This window comes from Culex quinquefasciatus, chromosome 1, assembly GCF_015732765.1.
Source record: "Culex quinquefasciatus strain JHB chromosome 1, VPISU_Cqui_1.0_pri_paternal, whole genome shotgun sequence".
Taxonomy (NCBI): Eukaryota; Metazoa; Arthropoda; class Insecta; order Diptera; family Culicidae; genus Culex; species Culex quinquefasciatus.
The window spans coordinates 60,599,552-60,608,185 of record NC_051861.1 but is presented as its reverse complement, the minus strand read 5'-3'; the positions used below and the strand labels follow the sequence as shown (position 1 = coordinate 60,608,185).

The following is an 8,634-nucleotide window of genomic DNA, read 5'->3' as shown; positions in this document are numbered from 1 at the left end:
TAAGTTCTGCAACTCCATTTTATTAAAATTCAAATGGTTGTCATCCAAGTACATTTTCCTTATGAACGCCATGGACCATTTCCGAGATGTCCTTCCAAAATGAAAAATTTCGATACCAATATTGACAGGTTTTGCCCTGATCAGATATTGGCCACTTCGGTTATTCCGGAGAACCAGTTCCGGAGTGGCCAGTGGCCACCAAATTATTTTGGTGGACCATTTCTGAGATGTCCTTCCAAAATGAAGAATTTCGATACCAATATTGACTGGTTTTGCTTCGATCAGATATTTACCACTTCGGTGGTTCCCCGGAGGACATTCAGAACCGGTTCCGGAATGGCCAGTGGCCACCAAATTATTTCGGTGGACCCTTTCTGAGATGCCCTTCCAATATGAAGAATTTTGATACCAAGATTGACTAGTTTTCTTCTGATCAGATATTGGCCACTTCGGTGGTTCCCCGGAGGACATTTAGAACCGGTTCCGGAGTGACCAGTGGCCACCAAATTATTTTGGTGGACCATTTCTGAGATGTCCTTCCAAAATGAAGAATTTCGATACCAATATTGACTGGTTTTGCTTTGATCAGATGTTGGCCACTTCGGTGGTTCCCCGGAGGACATTCAGAACCGGTTCCGGAGTGGCCAGTGGCCACCAAATTATTTCGGTGGACCCATTCTGAGATGCCCTTCCAATATGAAGAATTTTGATACCAACATTGACTAGTTTTCTTCTGATCAGATATTGGCCACTTCGGTGGTTCCCCGGAGGACATTTAGAACCGGTTCCGGAGTGGCCAGTGGCCACCAAATTATTTTGGTGGACCATTTCTGAGATATACTTCCAAAATGAAGAATTTCGATACCAATATTGACTGGTTTTGCTTTGATCAGATATTGGCCACTTCGGTGGTTCCCCGGAGGACATTCAGAACCGGTTCCGGAGTGGCCAGTGGCCACCAAATTATTTCGGTGGACCCATTCTGAGATGCCCTTCCAATATGAAGAATTTTGATACCAACATTGACTAGTTTTCTTCTGATCAGATATTGGCCACTTCGGTGGTTCCCCGGAGGAAATTCAGAACCGGTTCTGGAGTGGCCAATGGCCACCAAATTATTTCGGTGGACCCTTTCTGAGATGCCCTTCCAATATGAAGGATTTTGATTTTTTTATTTTTTATTTACAATTTAAAATTCATTTCGAACCATTTTGCAATTTTTTAATTAAATGTACTTTATTTATTGCATTAAACAATTCTTCTGCTCATTTTGTTCGAAATTTTGAATAGTGAAAAGCTGAACAAAACATCAGAATCAATTTAAATCGCTTGATTTGCAAGCGACTGACCTCGGTTTGCACAGGTCGGTCGCGCGACCAATTGGGTCCTAAAATGAAGCTTAGATTGCTGATATTATTGTTTACAGCGATAAAGCTTATTTTTTTTAGTACAATGACCCTTTGTACGACCACAAAGAGTTTAAAATGGATTTTTAAATCAATTTTGAAAAATTAACCTCGCGGTCCTTCTTGACAGAAAAGCTCCTACTTGACAGCTCGTTCCAAGGGGACCATAGTTGATCCATCGAAAAAATGTTGTCTTGTCAATAAAAAAAAATTGCATTAAAATGAAAAAAAGTGATGAGAAATGGTTTTTAATCGTGTTTTTTACCGTTGTACATAAAAATTGACATAGGGCTTTAGTACCCAATTTGACAGTTGCTTGTTCGTCGCTTGTAGCGCAGCGAAAAATCGCTTCTACTCTGAATAGGCGAGCGATTTCTGCTGGCCGCAAATGAGTCGCGCGTAGTCGCTTCGCCTGTCAAATTAGTCGCGTCGCTTGTAGCGTCGCTTGCAGCGTCCACTCTGTAAGGGCCCTTAATGTTTTATTCATGTTAATTCATATTTTTTAACACGATAATGTATCGTACACATTTTCTTAAGTGTTACTAACAAGATCAATTGCAATTTCCTGCTAGCTCTGCGGGAATTCCATTCTACCCTGTATTGCGTGTCGTTCTTGATCTGTCCTGTGGGCTAATTTACTAATGATTATTTGGAATGAAATCTTATTTCAATAAATAACCAGGTAGCAGTTATTGATCAGCGCGCCCGAGTGCTTCTAGCAGATGCGTCGAGTGTAGTAGATGTAGGTAATCTCAAATTCATAAAATTTTAAAATTCGATATCTCTGGAACGAAACATATTCCTTTCTGTCGATAAGTGATTCTTACGTAAAATTTGCCGGGGAATACGATGGTGAGGTCAAATTCAAAAATTAAATAGGGCTGTTTTGAGATACGGCCATTTAAAGTTTTCAATTGCGCAATACAGGTAGAAAACATAATTTAATCTAAATTTTGATCACGGAAATGGATTCTACGTCCAATTTTCATCAAAAATGAGTCTAAGACTGATCCTCTAAGATGTGTGGTTTTTGAGTTATCGTCGTTTGAAGATAGAGGTTTCGCTCAAAAATCACCAAAAAGTCAATTTTTTGGGAGAGTACAAAAATGGAGGGGGTGGTCCGATTTGGATGAAATTCGGGATTTTTGCATGTTTTGATAGTCTCAACAGCTCTGCCAAATTTGAGCAGAATCGGAGATGGCAATTTTCAAATTTGCATTTTTTCTTGCACACTTCAGGTGGAATGACCCAACTGAACATCAAATTCGAATTCCCGGCTCGTTTTCGTTCTCGCTCGAAATCTCGACAAGTCGTCAAGTCGAAGCTTCAACGCCAGCGCTTTTACGCTTGCGGGTTTTACGCTGCGGGTGAAAGTGTTCTTTCTGGCTTCTCATAATTGATCGACAAAGTGCAATAGCGATACATATTTTTTTAAGTTAATCATATACTAACATTATAGACTGAGTACCCTTTATTTTTTTCTAATAATGTCAATCCAATATGTTTTTCTTAATTAAATTTAAATGTCTTGCGACAAATAATGTACTTCTGAAATTAAAAAAAAATGGCATTTGAGGTTTAGCCTAAAAAGATTCGAAGCTTTAGGTAAAATTCTCACTGGATGGTATCATTATGTTTTTGAAAAATTAATTGCACCAATATATTTCTCGGAGTTTCATCATTTTGTAAGAAAGGCTCTATTTCACCTCTGGTGATATTTAATCGGGTTTTTAACTTACTGTTTAAAAATTTAAAAATAAATATAAAATAAAGCACTTTTTTCTGAAATTAACACTGTATTATTAAATGTTGTTTATTCTTGCCATAAAAGGTTTCTTTTCCAATTAAAAGTAAAACACTTTTACCGATACAACGATTTTGTTCCATAAATGCATGGTAGTATCAAAAACTTTTCAACTTTTAAATTAAAAAGTTTGAACTTTCTACGAATATTCACCAACGCGAACTTTTAATCCAACGAACGATCTTTTTAAATTTAGAGTATTTTTTCTTTGTGTGTACCCGGCCCTTGAAGTGTTATCACAGAGAACAGATGTATACACCAACTGTTGTCAAACGAACGGGTTCACTTTTTAGTTTGACACCCCTTTTACACGGAGTTCACACACACACTACCAAACGTTTGTTTTGATAGTGTTCGTGAGCGCCGTGTAAAAAGTGACAGTTCGTCACTTTTTAGTTTGACTTTGACCAACCAACGGGGTGCAAACTAAAAAGTGTCAAACAAAAAGTGACCAACCACCGGGTGTTGAGTGTAGCACTCACAAAATGTGTTGCATACAATCTTGCATCAAAGAAATTAGGTGTAAAGGATACGCTTGACGGCGCCACCGTCGCAGCTGAGATTACTTGACTTAACAATGTATAATGGCTCAATAATTTGCATTACCATTAAAAAAACATAGCAGAAAACTTGTTTAAAAATTATTTTTTTGAACGATAGCTTAAAATAGTACCTTTCCACATGTTAACTCTGATTTCGTTTTGTTTACCTTCACAGCTGATTTTGTTATTTTCTTTTGCGCGTAAAATCGTACCCCTACGATGAAGGACAGTCGGACATTGGTCTGATGTCGTTCGTTCGGAATGTTTTGTGCAGTGAATAGATGGTCCAACGTTCTGCTACTGTAGGTCATCATGATTTTTGAAGTGGCGCTATCTAAGCGGATGATGCACACACTAGCTCTTTTCAACGTATCTTGGTTTAAATTTTTACACACGTTTTTCGACGCTTTTTGTTCAGTGATGTACATCTGTTCTCTGTGGTGTTATTAGGGCAGTGCACACTCAATATCAGGATAACCCTTAAAAGGGTACTTTCTATCCTTTTTTCAACTTTGCCCGTCGTCACCCTTTTGAATGGGTACGTGGGAGAAACCCTTCAAAAGGGTACTGGCCCAGTACCCTTTAAAAGGATACTTGCAACCACTAGCGTGCACAGGGTGGGGCAACTGCCCCACCATCCTCAGAAATTTGTTCTAATTTTAGTCAGGGGGCGTCCATAAACGACGAAATTTTCAACACGTCCATATAATTGCCCCACCTTCCTCGAGGAGCTGGGCACGCTACTGCTTGCAACAAAGCGGTGGGCTCACTAGTGACATCTATGAGTCAATTTTGTTTCGTTGAAATAGTGGTGCCATCTATTGTAATTTTTTCATAAGTTCATTTAACAAATAGATGTTGTTTAAAATAAGTTTTTTATTGTTATACATCAATAAATATTTAAATTTCAATATTAAAAATAACCCTTGCACATCAACGTGTTCGATTTGAACCACGCAGTCAATCGCGATTTAATCACCTCCCCCAGGGACGAGCTGCAACTCGGACGTCGTCCATTTCGACGGGAATTCCGTTTCCACCGTGAGCAACCCGTTACGCTTCACCGTGATTGTGTGCAGTTCGCGGCGCTGGTTGTGGAAGTAGATCGGCACGAGCTGCTTCATCTTCTACCTAAAGCTGCTTTCGGAAGGGACTGCTTGGCGTCGATCTGCTTCGACCTTGGTGACAGGGGGGGTTGTTTCGGAACATTTGAATATCTTCTCCTGGTGAACGTTAATCACGGTAGTAGGTGATGTGCATTATATGCCTGTCAAGATCTCGCAAGCGTCCATTCGCTTGGGGACGGTATCGCTTTGAAATCTTCAACGCAGTGAGTCTTATTTTTGTTTGGCGCAGCGCTCGATGGACAACCCCATCGGGGCTAGTGAATACAACGGTTTCCGACAATCTTAGCAAATTATAAAAGCACACAGATTGTTCCATTGATACTTGGTCATTTCCAGCCGGTAGCTTCGACGTAGAACAGGTGTTCGTTGTTGTCTCACGACGACTTGGAATCTGAATGAAATCCATAACAGAACTCCGTATCTGGGGTGAATTGGGACACATGGGGCGAATTGGGACAGCAGTTTACGCAATGTTGCAACGTAATATTTTGTTCTTATTTTTTGTAGTGGTTTCGGTTAAACCAGATTCAGAGCAACAAAATGTGTTCATTGATTCACAAATTTGAAGCTTTTAAGTGCACTAAAATGTATTTTTGATTTGATTTGATTTGATGTGATAACCAACAGGGCCACAAGGATGACCTATGTAGCGGTTGCCTAGAATTTCAGTGGCTGAGACTTAAAGGAGCATCTTCAAATTACTGTCGTATGAAGGGCCAAAAGGGGATGGTTGGACGCGAACAAGCAAATTCACTCACGGTGTCCTCAGGGAAGAGAATCTTCTTCGACAGTAACCTCCAATAACTCCAGCGCGGCAGACAGCTGGAGACTGTCAGAGGTCAATAGATGGAGTAATTGGACAATCCTTAAGAATTGTACAATTACTAAACCATTTTCCCTTTGTGACGTAGTTCTGGTCTTCCACTATCCACATCCAGTCTCCGCAATTACAGCATACTGTCCACTGCCCTGATGCTCCCTCGCCGATCCCCGGCTTTTATTCTAACTACTGATGAAAAGGAAAATCATAGTTGAGAAAAGGTCAATGCGGATGGAGAGCAAATCGAGCTCAGTATCCCCTCACAAAGACTGGTAGTAAGTGTAAAAAGATAGTGAAAAATTTGAAGAAAGGCAAGAAGAAAAATAAAAAGATTGTATGTCAATGCGGATGGATCGATGATCCCCTCACAAGGACATAAAATGGACAGCTGGTAGGGAGAGCAAGAATCTGTGATTGAGTTTCTGATATAAGGATATAAGGAACGTGCTCATCGGCTTCAAAATCATCTTCTTGCAACCTTCTGCTATTCGTGCTTGAATCCGAGCAGCAAGTCCAACTTCCAGCAGCCCCGCAACCGAATGAATCTACGATCGTCCGCCCGTGTTCTTGAGAGATCTCTTCAATCGACGTTGGAGAACTTGAATGCAAACGACGACCTGCAGCTGCAAATGCTGACCGCAATAATCCGAAAGCCGCGGGACAAGATCTTCAAAAACCTTTTGAAGACTTCACTCATTTGGCCGAGCTGTTACATTCCTGGACCTTGTTCAGCGTCTAGTCGCGGGTCCACCCATCCGGATCTCAGGCCACGTGCAGCAGCTTGCAATGCGAACCCTTGAAGCAACCCTCGAGCACCGGTTCGTAAAGCGGACAAATCTGGCACGTAACCCATTGTGGCCTTCATGGCGTTCATTGGGCCAGTGCTTCTTCCACGCCACTGCCCTGCCCAGAATCCAAAATCGAGCTTCTTATAAATCCACAGGATCCACCATCGCAACTGCCGAAACCACTGGCAAAATCCAAAAATCCACGTTGATTCAAATACTTTTGAAAACTTTTGTCTAAAAACTGATCTCAGAAAAAAACGACAGCAGAAAAAACACGTTTGCCTACACGTCCGGCTTACTGCGATATTAAGTGCTCTAAAATGTATTGTCCCTGTTAAATTGTTACTAACTGTTTACTAACCTAGAATTAAAAACTAACAACTAATTTAAATGTAAACATATTTGTGATCTTATGAACTACCCTAATAACCATCATTGAAATGGTCATCGCGAGCAAGTGTACCAATCTCTCTCAGAATGGTTACTGCAGTAGAATTTGTGTAGGAAACAAAATATGAAAATTGCGAGCCTGTAGTGGTCAGCAGTAGAAGTCGCGTTAGGTTCAGATCAGTGCAACGAAACCCCCTCAGACATATCCCAATAAACCACGGTCAAAGCAACTTCGCGTCGCGTTTATCCCCCCAAAAGTTGTGCTTTTAATAATTGTGCGAAATAAAAAAACCCGTTCCCAGTGCATTTTGTAATAAGGTACCCTTTTACAGAAAAAAATCAATCGAAGAACCCCTTGATTAATGTTTAGGAAATGAATTCCCCTTTCGAAAGCTCCCGTAAGTTCACGGCAGAGTTCACTCGCGAACTCAGCCATTCGTTCACTCACTATGAGCTACCGTCCTAAACCGGACACCGTACTCTCGCGACGCGCACTCACAAATCAGAACTTTTACAATCTTTTTTCCTAGCCTCGTGAGATTTCTATACACGAAGGGCAAACTTTCTGAAAAAAGGGCAAGCGGGATGGCTAGATTTCAAAACATCAAGAGGGAAGGGAACATGCTATGGACTGATCTGAAAAACTCAACAATTCGACAGAAGAAGACAAATTTGGAAAAAACTAAAGAACGAAGAAATTTCGGGTTTGTAGTTTCCGATAGCCAAAGTCTCGATTCTGGCACCTCATCTGAGGGTTCCTGACTTTGACTCGTCCACTTTGTCATCGACCGTGGTAGGAGCGGGAGTGATTGCTAGTTTAGAGTTTGGATGGTAATTAGAGGACGTGACGTTTTGACCAAGTTCAGTGTTAACTTTTTCGAAACCCTTTCCCTTAGATCGTGAGGTGCTACAAATCACCGTAAGAGTAGGCTAGTTAGTTTGGCAAGGTAGAATCGTGGATTGTTGGCGAAACAAGTCCAGGTAAAATGCGTGTGTTGTGTGTGTCGTGCCATGTGCGTGTTCTAACCTCACCAACCCAACAGACTAGTTGGCCAGGTACTCTATCCGGCGTCTTCGAAATCTGCTGCTGCGCTACAACCCATCCGTTTCGAACGTCCGTCGGAGAAACCCGCCGTACCACACCCGGTGGCAAAAGACCCGACAAGTCGCCACGTGCCGGAAGAAGCGTGACGTCACCAACGCGCTTAAGGACATCCCGTCGGGTCCAACACGTCCATCCGGACCACGTGGGAGATCATCGAGGAACGACAACTTCCGGAACCGACAACTTCCGGATCTGCTGAACGACCGTCGGGGATTCCCGACGCCGCTGCTGTAACAACCAACAACAGGTCAGACCGTGAGTAGTACCAAAATCCATGCGCATGTGATCACAGCCCCCTGAGGGTACCCCATGAAAAGCGCGCGCCGCGCCAAATGAACACGCACACGTAAAGCACGCAGCCCAAAACGTGCACTTGGGCGGATAGGTAGGAAAGGAAGAGAGACAGGTTAGCCGAGACGGCTAAGGCGCCAGTAGGAAGATGAACACAAATTAACCGAAGAAGCTTGCAAGCGAGATGGTCGCAGTTCGAATCCCGTTGGGATCAAACCGTTTTTTTGTGAACACCCCCACGATGTAAATACACTTCGATCGAAAAGAACAGTTTTCTTCAGTTTGAGCAATAAAAAGCGACCAGGAGGTTTTCACTGGGTTTTGGGATAAATTGTTGCGTTCTTCTTTTTCTTTTGGAGTG

General features: G+C 41.9%; 1 long non-coding RNA gene across 1 annotated transcript; it reads left to right on the top strand.

Moving 5' to 3' along the window:
* The first annotated feature begins 7,501 nt into the window (after positions 1 to 7,501).
* Positions 7,502 to 8,057, top strand: LOC119765303. Its single transcript, XR_005276631.1, has 3 exons — positions 7,502 to 7,708; positions 7,774 to 7,858; positions 7,921 to 8,057. It is a non-coding gene; the product is annotated as an uncharacterized LOC119765303 (long non-coding RNA).
* Positions 8,058 to 8,634: the final 577 nt, after the last annotated feature.